The sequence below is a fragment of the Chiloscyllium punctatum genome, chromosome 3, assembly GCF_047496795.1.
Source record: "Chiloscyllium punctatum isolate Juve2018m chromosome 3, sChiPun1.3, whole genome shotgun sequence".
Taxonomy (NCBI): Eukaryota; Metazoa; Chordata; class Chondrichthyes; order Orectolobiformes; family Hemiscylliidae; genus Chiloscyllium; species Chiloscyllium punctatum.
In genome coordinates this window covers 90,851,430-90,865,456 of record NC_092741.1, presented here as the reverse complement: position 1 = coordinate 90,865,456, position 14,027 = coordinate 90,851,430, and positions in this window count along the sequence as shown.

Sequence of the window (14,027 nt, the reverse complement as noted above, 5' to 3'; positions counted from 1 at the left end):
CCCAGTTGCTCCAGTCTTTCAGTGTAAGGTAATCCCGTCATTCCAGGAATTGACCTAGTGAACCTACGCTGCACTCCCTCAATAGCCAGAATGTCTTTCCTCAAATTTGGAGACCAGAACTGCACACAGTACTCCAGGTGTGGTCTCACCAGGGCCCTGTACAGCTGCAGATGAACCTCATTGCTTCTATACTCAATCCCTCTTGTTATGAAGGCCAGCATGCTATTAGCCTTCTTCACTACCTGCTGTACCTGCATGCTTGCCTTCATTGACACGTGTACAAGAACACCCAGGTCTCTCTGTACTGCCCCTTTACCTAAATTGATTCCATTTATGTAGTAAGCTGCCTTCCTGTTCATGCCACCAAAGTGGATCACCACACATTTATCCATATTAAACTGCATCTGCCATGCATCTGACCACATATCTAACTTGTCCAGGTCACCCTGTAATCGCCTAACATCCTCATCACATTTCACCCTGCCACATTAACATATATTGTAAAAAGCTGCAGTCCCAGTACTGATCCCTGCGGTACCCCACTGATCACTGCCTGCCATTCTAAAATGGAGCCGTTTATCACTACTTTGTTTCCTATCAGCCAACCAACTTTCAATCCAAGTTAGTACTTTGTCCCCAATACCATGCGCCCTAATTTTGCTCACTAACCTCCTATGTGGGACTTTATCAAAAGCTTTCTGAAAGTCCAGGTACACTACATCTACTGGATCTCCCTCGTCCATCTTCAGAGTTACATCCTCAAAAAATTCCAGAAGATTAGTCAAGCATGATTTCCCCTTCATAAATCCATGCTGCCTCTGACCTATCCTGAAAATACTTTCCAGATGTGTCATAATTTCATCCTTTATAATAGACTCCAGCATCTTTCCCACCACTGAGATCAGACTAACTGGTCTATAATTTCCTGTTTTCTCTCTCCCACCTTTCTTAAAAAGTGGTACAATATTAGCCACCCTCCAATCCACAGGAACTGATCCCGAATCTATCAAACTCTGGAAAATAATCACCAAAGCATCCACGATTTCTCGAGCCACCTCCTTCAGTACCCTGCGATGTAGACCATCAGGCCCTGGGGACTTATCAACCTTCAGACCTAACAGTCTCTCCAACACCAATTTCTGACAAATATAAATTCCCTTAAGTTCAGGTCCTTCAGCCACTCAGGGAGATTGCTTGTGTCTTCCCCAGTGAACACAGATCTGAAGTACCAATTCAATTCTTCTGCCATTTCTTTGTTCCCCATAATATATGCCCCTGTTTCTGTCTTCAAGGGCCCAATTTTAGTCTTAATCATTTTTTTGCCTTTCACATACCTAAAAAAACTTTTACTATCCTCCTTTATATTATTGGCCAGTTTACCTTCGTACCTCATTTTTTCTCTGTGTATTTCCTTCTTAGTAATCCTCTGTTGTTCTTTAAAAGCTTCCCAGTCCTCCATTTTCCCACTTATCTTTGCTATGTTATACTTTTCTCTTTTAACTTTATATGTTTCTTAACTTCCCTCATCAGCCATGGCCACCCATGCCTCCTCCTAGGATCTTTCTTCCTTTTTGGAATGAACTGATCCTGCAACTTCTGCATTATACACAGAAATATCCGCCATTGTTCCTCCACTGTCATCCCTGCTAAGGTATTGCACCATTGAACTTTGGCCAGCTCCTCCCTCATAGCTCCATAGCTCCCTTTATTCAACAGAAATATTGTCACTTCCGATTGTACCCTCTCCCTCTCAAATTGCAGATTGAAGCTTATTGTATTAAGTCATTAAAGCACTTCTTGCCCTGAAGTCTGCAGAGTGACAATACTTCTGCTACTGTCTTTATTGGAAACATCCCACTGCATCTTCTTTTTTCACCAAAAGGGTTTTGCTTCTTGTTGTTGGGAAAGAGAAGCATTACCACGGGGGATGTGCGCCCAAGTGAGGTGCAGCTTTGGCAATCTTGGATTCATTTTCAAAGCTGTCCCTTTCATATTTCAGCTGACCAGAAAACCTTTACAGTAGAAGAAAACATTTGATAATTAATTAGTAATATTGAACAGGTTGATTTCACTCCTTTAGTTTTTGTTAATAATAAATTCAACAAAATGCAGACTTGCCTCAAATCAAAGGTCACGGAACAGAAGTTCACAGAAAAGTCAAACAAAGAATTGTTGAGAACAGTGGTTTATAACATTTGATTTTAAAATGAGTGAACAGTCCTAACTTTAAAAGGTATTACAATAAAGTCAAAATGTCTTGTGACAAATCAGAAAACAAACAATATTGCTCAAAAAGGAATACTAGGGTCAATTCCACAAAGTCCAACTTCAATGAGAGCAGATGTCAGTAATTAAAATGGATGGTAAATCATGGAAAACGGATGATAATCTTACCAATATGTGTGGTATCAATAAGCTAAAGTGTGATTGGTCAAATCAATCCTTAATATTACAGGCATGAACATTACTCAGACCTAAAATGAAATAGAATATACCCTTGACTGCTGAGCAAATTGTCTCATAACTGCCAATTTGTCTCTGATTGTGTTTTTGTTTTGTTCTAGTGTATTTATGACATAAATGGATTTTTGTGGTATCATGGGGATCTGTTGCAAAGCCCACAACAATTTGTTCTGTCAAATTACATATGAGGATCAGCTACAGCAAATGCTTTCAGAAAGTAAATATTAGCTTATTTTGGAATGTTACCACAACAAAATCACATTAAATCACAGAATATTTTTCTTGTCAAATTTGTACTCTTAATATTGAAATTTAAACACTAACCAATTACATGTATTTGGGTGATCATAATTAGTGTTGGTAGTGATCAGTAAAGAACCATTAAACTGCAACATATAGAGAGAAAAATGAACTGTTCGAGAGAGTTCCTTAAAAATTGAGATTTTTTTTGCATTTATTAATTTAAACTTGTATCTTTTTATTCAGAAAGGGCAACATTAAACGAGCAACCAAATCTTGGTCACCGTCTTTGTTCAGCATTTACTATGTTGTCCAATCAGCTTGCTCTTCACAGTCTTCTGTGCTTTGCTCCTCTGTCCATGTTTAATGAGACTGACTAATACTATGCCAAACAGCGCGCCCAACAGCATGTCCAATTTAGAATTCATTTTTAAAAACAATATATTAACTCCCTGCTGACCACCATTTTTTTAAAGATTCATTTCCTCCACATACCACAGCTGCCACTCTGCAATGATTCAGTTACTTCCTGCCTGCAACTTGTGGGTAGGCAGTCAACCTGCAACAAGGTCAGTGCTGATGCTGCTGAGAGACAGTTGCTAGGAGATAAGCGAGACTCATGGGGGTTGACTCAACCTTTGACTTTCCCTTCATCTCAGGCTTATCGCAGTGTCTCTGTAGAAACACTCAGCAGAGCTAGAAACCTAAGATATTTTAACAGGGATAAATATGCTTCATATGCATCACTTTAGTGCATTCGTGCACTCTATTCTTGCTTATTCTCTTCCATAACAAAGTAACACAATTTGTCCTTTAAAATAAACTCCAGGAAGCTGAGATCCATTTATTAAAAATCATTCTCAGTTATAAAACTGTTTACGTAGATGGCAATGTAAATTTACCTGGTAAAGTACTGTTCTGACAAATTAAAACAAGAGGATAGTAATATATTTTCCTCCTCCAAATTGTGCTGATTGATGAAAACAATGATTAACAGCCCATCTACATTTGATAATCAAACACACAAAGTTTCAAGCATAAGGAACAGGAATGCTAATTGATATCCTCTTTCAGCCTGAAAGATTTGGACAAAATTGTAGAAGCTTAATTGGACATCGGAGGAGACTGCAGCTCAGATATGCCAATACTTCTGTCCATGTTCAGCTGTTTTTGTAGAATTCCATATAGCATAGTAATTTACCACATTGCTGCAAATTTTAGCTTCTTCAAAGATTCAATCAAGCCAGGTGCTCATAATAACATTTTAAAATAAAGCTGTTCCTACCTCAAGCATGTTTTGAAACTATTGTGTAGCAGTTGGTGGAATTATGTAGCCATCCATCATTGTGCTCCTTATTGTCAGTATCCTAGTTAAATTCGGAGTTTAATTCTGTATAACTGGGAGACAAACAGTTAAAATGACGCTCAGGTCTAACATTCTTAGCACATTTGTTTCTACTGCTATTTTAATCCAACTAATTCTGGTCATAGGTAAGGCATTTATTATCAGACTCAATATGATTTTTTTCACCCTAGATTTGAACTACAATGTCTATCAGGTTTCACTAAATAAGTAGTTAGCTTTTGGAGAGCTCTAATATATTCACACCGCAAATATTTACTGTACTTTTTAAAAATAAGGTCCTGTAAGTGTGCCACTTTATATATTATCTTTTATTCTAAGATTACATCAAGTCAGAGTGGAGCTTGGCTAGGATATATATGACTTTAAATAACAAGAGTACTCGTACTAACTATATATAATTCTACATTTTCAATCACTTTAATGATCGTGCATTTTCCTAAGATAATTTAGCAAATATGTTCTTGCTCTTCCTCAAAATGTAAGATAAAATGTACTGACTCAGCCACACATCTGTATTTTTTAAATAAAACAGTTAATATATTTTTTTGAGAAACGGGGCAAGTAAATAAGAAACAGAATTAACCATTCCTAAACAAACACAAAAAATTCACCTACATTTCAGTCTAATTCTAGCTTGCAATTAACTGCAGCTCTTTGATTCTTCAGAAAAAAATACCAATTTACCTTAATAGAGAATGTACATTCCATCTAAAAGAAGTTTAACTAAAGTATCTCAAGCATCAGTTCAGAAGGAAACTCATTTTTCTAATACAATGACGAAAATAAAGTGTGTCCAATTTGGCAAAATTATGTTGTTGCATCTATCTTTCGAAAGCCTAGAAGAGATCAATAGTCCACAGAATTGTGTACTCAAGGGTTTAAGAGTTTGACTAGGATCTAAATCCCAAGCTATATGGCTTTATTTCCTTTCCTTACAAGACTACTGACACCAATGGTGTGATGTCAGAGACATATAGGGATGAGAGCTGATGGTGGGAACGTCAGAAAACTCCACATCTGGGAGTTTTTTAAAAAACCATATCTCTGCTAAAAGACTGGCAGAAGACTGGAAACAGTTAGAATGGTGCAAGTGGGACCCAACAGGGTTTAAGGTTTGGATTCCCAAAGGTGGTTGAACTTTAAGACAAAGTTTTATAAACCTTGTCCTAGAATGGGTGAGTGAGGTGTCCACAGAGGGTCTTTTGAGGGCAGTGGTGTACATGGGGCTTTGTGGTGACAGGACAGCTGGGAAAACAGTCTTCTATTGCAGTCATGCAATGGAGTTTTCAGCTGTTGAATCAGGTCATTGAAGAAGAAAACTTTAAATTATAGCATAAGATTTAACTAATTATCAAATCTTTGTACACAATGAGCTGGATACAAGAGATACTTACAGAAAAAAAAAGCTTGACTCACTATCTTCCTCTAATTGGTTATGGTCCCTTTTTATACAAGTACTTGTACTTCAGGTACATTGCTCCTTAAAGAGGCCTCTAATCAGAGTATAGCATCCAGCCTGAACAGCGCATCTTAGTCTAGTATAACAAACACTTCAGGACGTTTAAATTCTCGAATTTTTGTTTGATGTGTTTTATCTTACTCTAATGGATAACATACAAAGCGCTTCTTTTTAAGAAGTTGTTTTTCTGTCAGGGCTACTTTCCCACCACCTCCACAAACCTGTCTAAATCTGACACAAGCACTGAATGCATTTACATTTCGCTTTGAAACACAGGTTAAAGCAGCACCTACTACACCCTACAAGATAAATATCACTATCTCCTAACATCCCTTCCTCTGCCACACTCCCATCAGCACAAGCCCTGGAGCATAATCCAACACTTTGTTACATCATCTTCCAGGATTTACCCAAGAGGTTTTGACATGAATCCTGTCAATTCGGAGAGTTATCAGTGTGAGTGAGATCAGGTTGTTCCAAATACTTTATGAGGCCGAATCACTAATTTCCAACAATTTTTGGCCTCTCAGTTCAGGAGTATGTTGGTGTTGTATAAGAATGAATCCCAACCAAAACCTACACCTCTAACTCCCCCAAAAAGCCTATTCCATATAAGGCACAAAGTATATGATATTAAATGAGTTTTTTAAATGCGCAATGTAAGTTGCTATTTGCTCCAACAGCAGCATAGGCCATAGGTTCACAGAACATAAGATTTCAGCAACAATGCAGTTTCCAGAATTATGTATCCTACCATCTTTATTTTAATAAAGCAATGCTGACTACTTAAGAAATAGGCAAATAGCCAAAGTTAAAAGTATTTTTTAAATGATATAAGCAAGAAATAACTGACCCTGTATACAATTCTGCAGATTATTCATTTTGTAATGCATAAAATATCAGCATAAATTTTAATATTCCTGTCAGCTAAATCCATCTTATCCATGGAATCTACCAGTAAACTGCTGTCATAGAAACAGGAGAGAGGCAGTTTGAAGCAGAAATGCGCACATGTTTAGAAGGCAGTGCTGCAGAGACATTTATTGGGTGAACAACTCTGGTTGGATGGTAAGATAGCAAGTGAAGATAATTTCGTGAATAAGGAAGATCTGACAAATTAAAAGCAAAGGAAGTTGTGATGTTACAGGATCAAAAATTATAAATGATAAATAGGCAGGATCAATATGGCTACAGGCCGTAAACATCAAAATGTGCAGAAACAATGATAATAAGTAGCCTGTATGTTTTTTATAGAGCAGAATTGGGGTACAAATAAGATTTGATGATTTAATGAGGGATTAAGTGGCTGAACTAGTAGTGGCATAATAAGTGGGATTGTAATGATAACATGAACAAAACATCTGAAGGTCCAGATAAAAAAATATAAAACTGTAATAAGTAGGTTGATGATGAATGTTGTCAGGGTAGTTGTATATGCGTTCCTGCTGGTGCTATGCATACAGCTTCATTAAATTTTTATTCATTATTCTTCAACAAAGTTCCTATTTCAAAATCATGTGCAATACCATGTGGAGATTTTTCTTCATGTGCCCATCCATCTATATCCATATAGCAGGAACTATACGATTTAACGGGTAGCAAGAAGATAAGACATAGCAATATAACAAATTGGTGACAGCCTAATAATCATTTGTCAGTATTTGTACATAACACAAGCTAGTCTTATGACCTGTTCTTGTACCATTCATCCTCATTTTATTCAATACAATGTACAATCTAATATTAAACACCATTGTTGTGACTGCCTTGAAAATTAATCCTGTTGGGAAATTCCCTAGTTTCACACAATTTTCCATGTGACTAAGATTCTCCAGCATTCTTTTCTAAATATTTAATGGCTAATCTAGATTTATGGTTTATCATTCTTTTCTGCTAATTCTGGAAACTAACCTCCTGCTTTAATCTACACAAAATCAAACTACTGCCCATGCTGGGATTTGGAGAGAAAATAAACTGTGTTAGATATACTCCACAAGTTTGGAGAAAGTTTACACTTTTGAAAACCTTGAAGTTCTGACAAGATATATTTTCTGCTTCATTTGTTATTGCCCCATCTGTTCCTGTGAAACTGCCAGTGAAGAAGCAGCACTGAAAAATGTGTTGCTGGACAAGCGCAGCAGGCCAGGCAGCATCCACAGAGCAGGAGAATCGACGTTTCGGGCATAAGCCCTTCTTCCTGCTCCTTGGATGCTGCCTGACCTGCTGCGCTTTTCCAGCAACACATTTTTCCGCTCTGATCTCCAGCATCTGCAGTCCTCACTTTCTCCTAGTGAAGAAGCAGCAGCCTGCAACCAGCAGCAAAAACAACTAAACATCAAGAAGAGAGGCTAAATATTACTTCAAAAACTCTTTCATAAATACTTTGTCTTCAGTCAGCCAGAAATAAATAACAGAGTGAGAAAACAAATATGACGCTGATAACCCTGTGTAAGTGACAGAGGGTGCTCATTAGTGGCCTCCACTTCTGGCCTTGTCACAACATGTGGGCTCAAGTAGAGTCAGTTAATTAAAGTATTATTGAATTTCTTATTCATGTACTTGCCAGATCCTTGACCCAATTCAAGGAAATTCTTAATCTGGAACTCCTTGGTTCAGGGCCCTCCCAATGCATGGACAGATGGATGGTGACTGTGACCCAAACAATATCCCAGAAATCTTTCAAACATTCGTGCAACATATAAAATTCCAGGTTTTGCACAGCATGTCCTCCAGAAGTACAGCAGAAATCCATAATAATATAGAATAAGCAATGAGTCACATGCTATGTGTTATAACCAATTCTGATGTTACCAACCTCCATCTTTGACTTGTATGATTTAGTTTCCAGCCATCAATTGCAGAAACATTTCCACTTGCCTCAAACTCTACACAATGTTTTCTTCAGTTGCCAAGAAACAGAAACTGGATACTCTTTAATTCTTGCTTGATCAACTTAGGCAGTGAAACGGGAACCAAGATATAGAGCTTTTCCTTGAGAGCAAGTTTAGAACATCCTTTCATATCTCCTGCTAACCTGCAACTGTTCTCTCTTTCATGTGTTTAAAGACAATTAACATGCATTGCCTGATGGGTCTTAACATCTAACTGATTTGACATCAAAACACAGACCAACTTCATGCCAGATTTCAAATTTTCCCCTCAAAATTAACACAGTTCCTTGATAGAATAAAGGCCTTCATGCAAATGCAGATGAGGCTGGCATTCTAGTTAACCTGAAAGCATATATTTCCATCGAATGCTCCCTTGAGCCCATGTTCCTACCTCATGAAAAGTAGTGATCTGCAATGAGTGAGTAGTTCCAAGATCACCCTCCCCAGACAGTGATACAGATGACAATTGTGAGCCTGACGCTGACAGAATCACATCATTTTCTCTCACCCCATTGCCATCTGCTCATCTGGTGCTTGATGGAGAAGAACAAAGACCACGAGAAGCCTAGGAAAAGAATTCCCCCTGCAAGACTGGGAAGATCATTCTGTTCCATAACAGGAACAAAAGGTGGCAGGTCCTCCTTCAAGATGCAACAGAAATGAAGGAAGATGACCAAGGAAGGAAAATCAATAATACAGACCCGAAACCTAAAATAGATAGCGAAATTAGACTTATGGTATATTTACAAATGTTCAGGTTTCTGACAATACCCATTTCTGCATTGTTTAATTGTGGGACATTGGTAAGATGTACTGGATTCATTTAAACGGTCATGAAAGTTGCCATTTTTAGAAGATGAAGTGTGGGAAGAAAACAGAATTTAGAAGAAGGGGAATCATATAGCATAGAAACAGACCCTTTGGTTCAACTCGTCCATGCCAACCAAGTTTCCCAAACTAACCTAGTCCCACTTGCCTGCATTTGGCCCATGTCCCTCCAAACCAGTCCAATTCATGTACCTATCCAAATATCATTTAAATGTTGTAATTGTACCTGCAACTACCACTTCCTCTTGCAATTCCTTCCACATACAAACCACTCTCTGTGTAAAACAGTTGTCCCTCAGTTCCCTTTTAAATCTCTCCTTAAAAACATGTCCTCTAGAACTCACCTGCCCTGGAGAAATGTCCTTCACTGTTCATCTTATCTATGCCTATGCCCACTATGATTTTATAAACCTCCATAAAGTCACCCCTAAATCTCCTATGGTCGAGAGAAAAAAGTCCCAGCTTATCCAGCCTCTTCCTATAACTTAAACCCTCCACTTCCAGCAACATTGTTGTAAATCTCTTCTGAATCCTCTTCAATTTAATTATATCCTTCCTTTAGCAGGATAACCAGAACATAGATTATGTTACTGTGTGTGTTATACCATTAAGAAGAATGGAGAGCTGAAGACAGAAAGAGTGATAGAGCACTGATAGATAAAGACCCATTGTTGTTATCTGCACTGTCAGGTATTTCAGATCATCTAAAAGTGTGAGGGGAGTCTCTCGAGATTCTGTCCCATTAGGACTATAGTATCCCAAGTGGCATGATGCATAGTAATTCACCTTTTCACTGGTAATCCAGTTATAGAGTTGTAGACACATAGAGCTAGATAGCTTAGAAACAGATTCTTCTGTCCAACTCATCCATACCGAACAGATATCCTAAATTAATCTAGTCCCATTTGCCAGTATTTGGCTCGTATCCCTCTAAATCCTTCCCAGTCATATACCCATTCAGATGTCTTTGAAATGTTGTAACTCTACCAGCCTCCACCACTTCTACTGGCAGCTCATTCCATACACGCACCACCCTCTGCATGAAAAGGTTGTCTCTTAGTTCCCTTTTAAAGCTTTTCCCTCTTGCCTTAAACTTATACCCTCCAGTTTTGGACCCCCCCACCCCCTCAGGATCCCTTCAAGCAACTTGCTACCCACTGATGTCAGACTCTTCAGTCTATAGTTCTCTGTCTTTTTCTTATCACCTCTCAAAAATTCGCACCTCGTTAGCCAACCTCCATACTTCTGGCACCTCACCTGTGACTATCAATGATACAAATATTTCAGCAAGGACCCAGCAATCACTTCCCTAGCTTCCCACCAATTCCCAGGGATTTATCCATCCTTGTGCATTTTAAAATGCCTTGTACTTCGTCTGCTGTAACATGGAACTTTTTCAAAGTGTCGCTATTTATTGCCCCATGTTCTCTATCCACCATTTCTTTCTCCACAGTAAACACAGATGTACTCATTTTGCTATAGGGGAGACAGAAAGGGGGACAAGAGAGGAGGGGGAGTGGTGTTTTTGGTAAGAGGTAGCAGCATTACTGCTGTACTGAGGGAGGATAGTCCTGGAAATATATCCAGGGAATTTATTTGGATGGAACTGAGAAATAAGAAAGGGATAATCACCTTATTGGGATTGCATTATAAACACCCCCCTCCAATAGTCAGAGGGAAATTGAGAAACAAATTTGTAAGGAGATCTCAGTTATCTGTAAGAATAATAGGGTATTTATGGTAGGGGTCTTTAACTTTCCAAACGTAGACTGGAACTGCCATAGTGTTAAGGGTTTAGATGGAGAGGAATTTGTTAAGTGTGTCATTGAAAATTTTCTGATTCAGTATGTGGATATACCTACAAGACTGGCGCAAAACTTGACCTACTCTTGGGAAATAAGGCAGGGCAGGTGACTGAGGTGTCAGTAGGGGAGCACTTTGGGGCCAGCGACCATAATTCTATGAGTTTTAAAATAGTGATGGAAAAAGATAGAGCAGATCTAAATTGGAGGAAGGTTAATTTTGATGGTATTAGGCAAGAACTTTCAAAAGCTGATTGGGGGCTGATGTTCGCAGGTGAAAGGACAACTGGAAAATGGGAAACCTTCAGAAATGAGATCATGAGAGTCCAGAGACTTAACCCTATGGCAGAACCAGTCTATGTTTGGAAAGTTGAAATCCCCTACCATAACCACCCTATTATTCTGACAGATAACTGAGATCTCCTTACAAATGTATTTCTCAATTTCCCACTGACTATTGTGGATTCTACAGAACAATCCCAATAAGGTGATTATCCCTTTCTTATTTCGCAGTTCCTGTAAATAACGCTGCTGGACCTATCCAAAGAATATCCTCCTCTAGTACAGCCATAATGGTATCCCTAATCACTCCCCCCTCTTCTCTTACCCCCTTTCTATTCTTCCTGTAGCATCCAGACCCTAGAACATTAAGCTTCCAGTCCTGCCCATCCCTGAATCATGTTTCTGTCATTGCTATGATATCCCAGTCCATTGTTCCTAACCATGCTCTGAGTTCATCTGCCTTCCCTGTTCAACTACATTTACTTCAATGCAGAGACCTAATTTATCAGTCCTACCTCGATCTCTGCTTTGCTCCTGTCTGTCCTGACTGTTTGACTTGCTCCTTTTCCCAAATGCACCAGCTTCTGACTGATCTCTTTTTTCACTGTCTCCTTGGATACCCCCCCCCCCCCACTTCCCCACAACTGCCTTTACTAGTTTAAATTCTTCCTAATAGCCCGAGCATATCTCCCACCAGTACATTAATCCCCGTCCAATTCAGGTGCAATCCATCCTTCTTATATAGTCATGTCTACCCCAGAAGACATTCCAATGATCCAAAAATGTGAATCCTTCTCCCCAGCACCAATTCATTTGTCTATCCTTCTATTCTGAACCACACTCGCTCGTAGCACCAGAAGTAATCCAGATATTATCGTCAAGTATATGCTTTTCAAAATTCTTGCCTAATTTCTTATATTGTCTCCTCAGAATCTCATTCATTTCTCATGTTGTTAGATCAATGCGTACAATGACCTCCTGTTGGTCCCTCTCCCTTTTGAGAATATTCAGCACCCTTTCCAAGATATCCTTGATCCAAAACTGAAAATATATCAAAAAAGAGCAGCTCCTACAGCCACAATGTTTTCATGTCCTCCATCTTGGACTACCCAGAATCCTTCAGGAGTCCAGGAACATTGGATCCAATATGACTGCTGGTGATTATGATTCATAGATTAAAGTGATTAAATGGAAAATGAGAGATCCTAAGATTCAGTACCCACAAATTACATTTCTATAGGAGGCATCTAAATGCTTGTAAGTGAGTTGCATTGATTGTTTAAAGAGAAACTTAACATTTTGTTGAAATGTCCTTCACATGTTATTTAATATTTGAATTATGTTGATTTTAGTTTGATTATTACAGTAAAATTCTTAACAAAGTGAAATCGTATCCAATGGTTTTCATTCAATTGGCTATGTGCGGATTTCTTTCTTTTAAAATTTGAGTGTCCATATGGGGAATCTAACAGTAACGCAAAAATTTTTATTGCTCTTTTCGTAACTAGCTTTCATACCTGAACAGGTGTTTTATTTTTCTGTTGGCTATAGCCTTGATCCAAAACGTGTCTAATTCATGTCAGAGGAACTAAGATTCTTGACCTTTCCTGTAACTGAGAGGAAATGCTTTTAAAATATATCAAGAGTAATTTTTTTTCTATTTTGAATAGCATAAATAAGAGAACTAGGGTATCAGAATTTTTTTTTATTGTATATGGAGTTTCAGAATATTCACAGTACAAAGGAACAATTCTGCTGACATGCTGTGTTTTTGGCCTTCAATTTCCTTTAATAAATGATTATTTACAGTTCAGCATTGTGAACAAATTATTTTAATTCTGTGCAAAAATTATAGTTTTAATTCAACCTTTGAAAACTTTCAATGATGGAGCATTTCTGAGATACCTTTAAAAAAGCCGCTCCATAATTTACCAGCAGATACTTAAAACATTGGTCATGCACATGAATAAGCTACAAGATGTAAAACTTAGAATTAGAAAAATCAAGATTGTTATTGTTAAAACAGGCCACGCTCAAATCTTGAGAGAAAATTATGATATTATAAATGATTGAGTCTGACAGAAAGTGAATTTAATGCAGTGAAAAAACATGTCATACCAGTTATTGACAGCTCTTACTGCTTTCCTGAAAACCTTTTATTCCTACACAATTTGGTAGATGCAGACTGGTACATTGTAAGCAAACTATTAATCTGCAGTCTAATTCGATAAGAAGTGGATCTTTGAATGCATGCCCATTTGCATGTAACTGCATTTCATATTGAAAACTCCAATACAAACTCCAATTCATAAACACTTTTTTCAGGAAACATCAAGAACAATCTACCAATAGATCCTATACATTTCTGACCTTAAAGTTTATATAGACTCACAAAGCAGTGTGGCATTAAGGCCTAAATTTTACATTAGAAATTGGCTGAATATCAATTTTGGAGAGTTAAATGAAAGGTTTCTCTTAATGAGCTCTAGTGAGTTGCCTCAAGTAATTCTCAGCTGCTCATTCCATTCTGTATCTACAAAGCCTCTCTGTTGCCAAACTCATGCTAGTGTAAGCTCAGTAGTGATGAAGATATTCCCCACTGCTGGGACCTTCCAGGATTTCTGCCACTGACACCATTTTTAAAGCCCAGTTATCCACCAGGTCAATCATTGCCAGCCACAAAAACCCTTCATGAT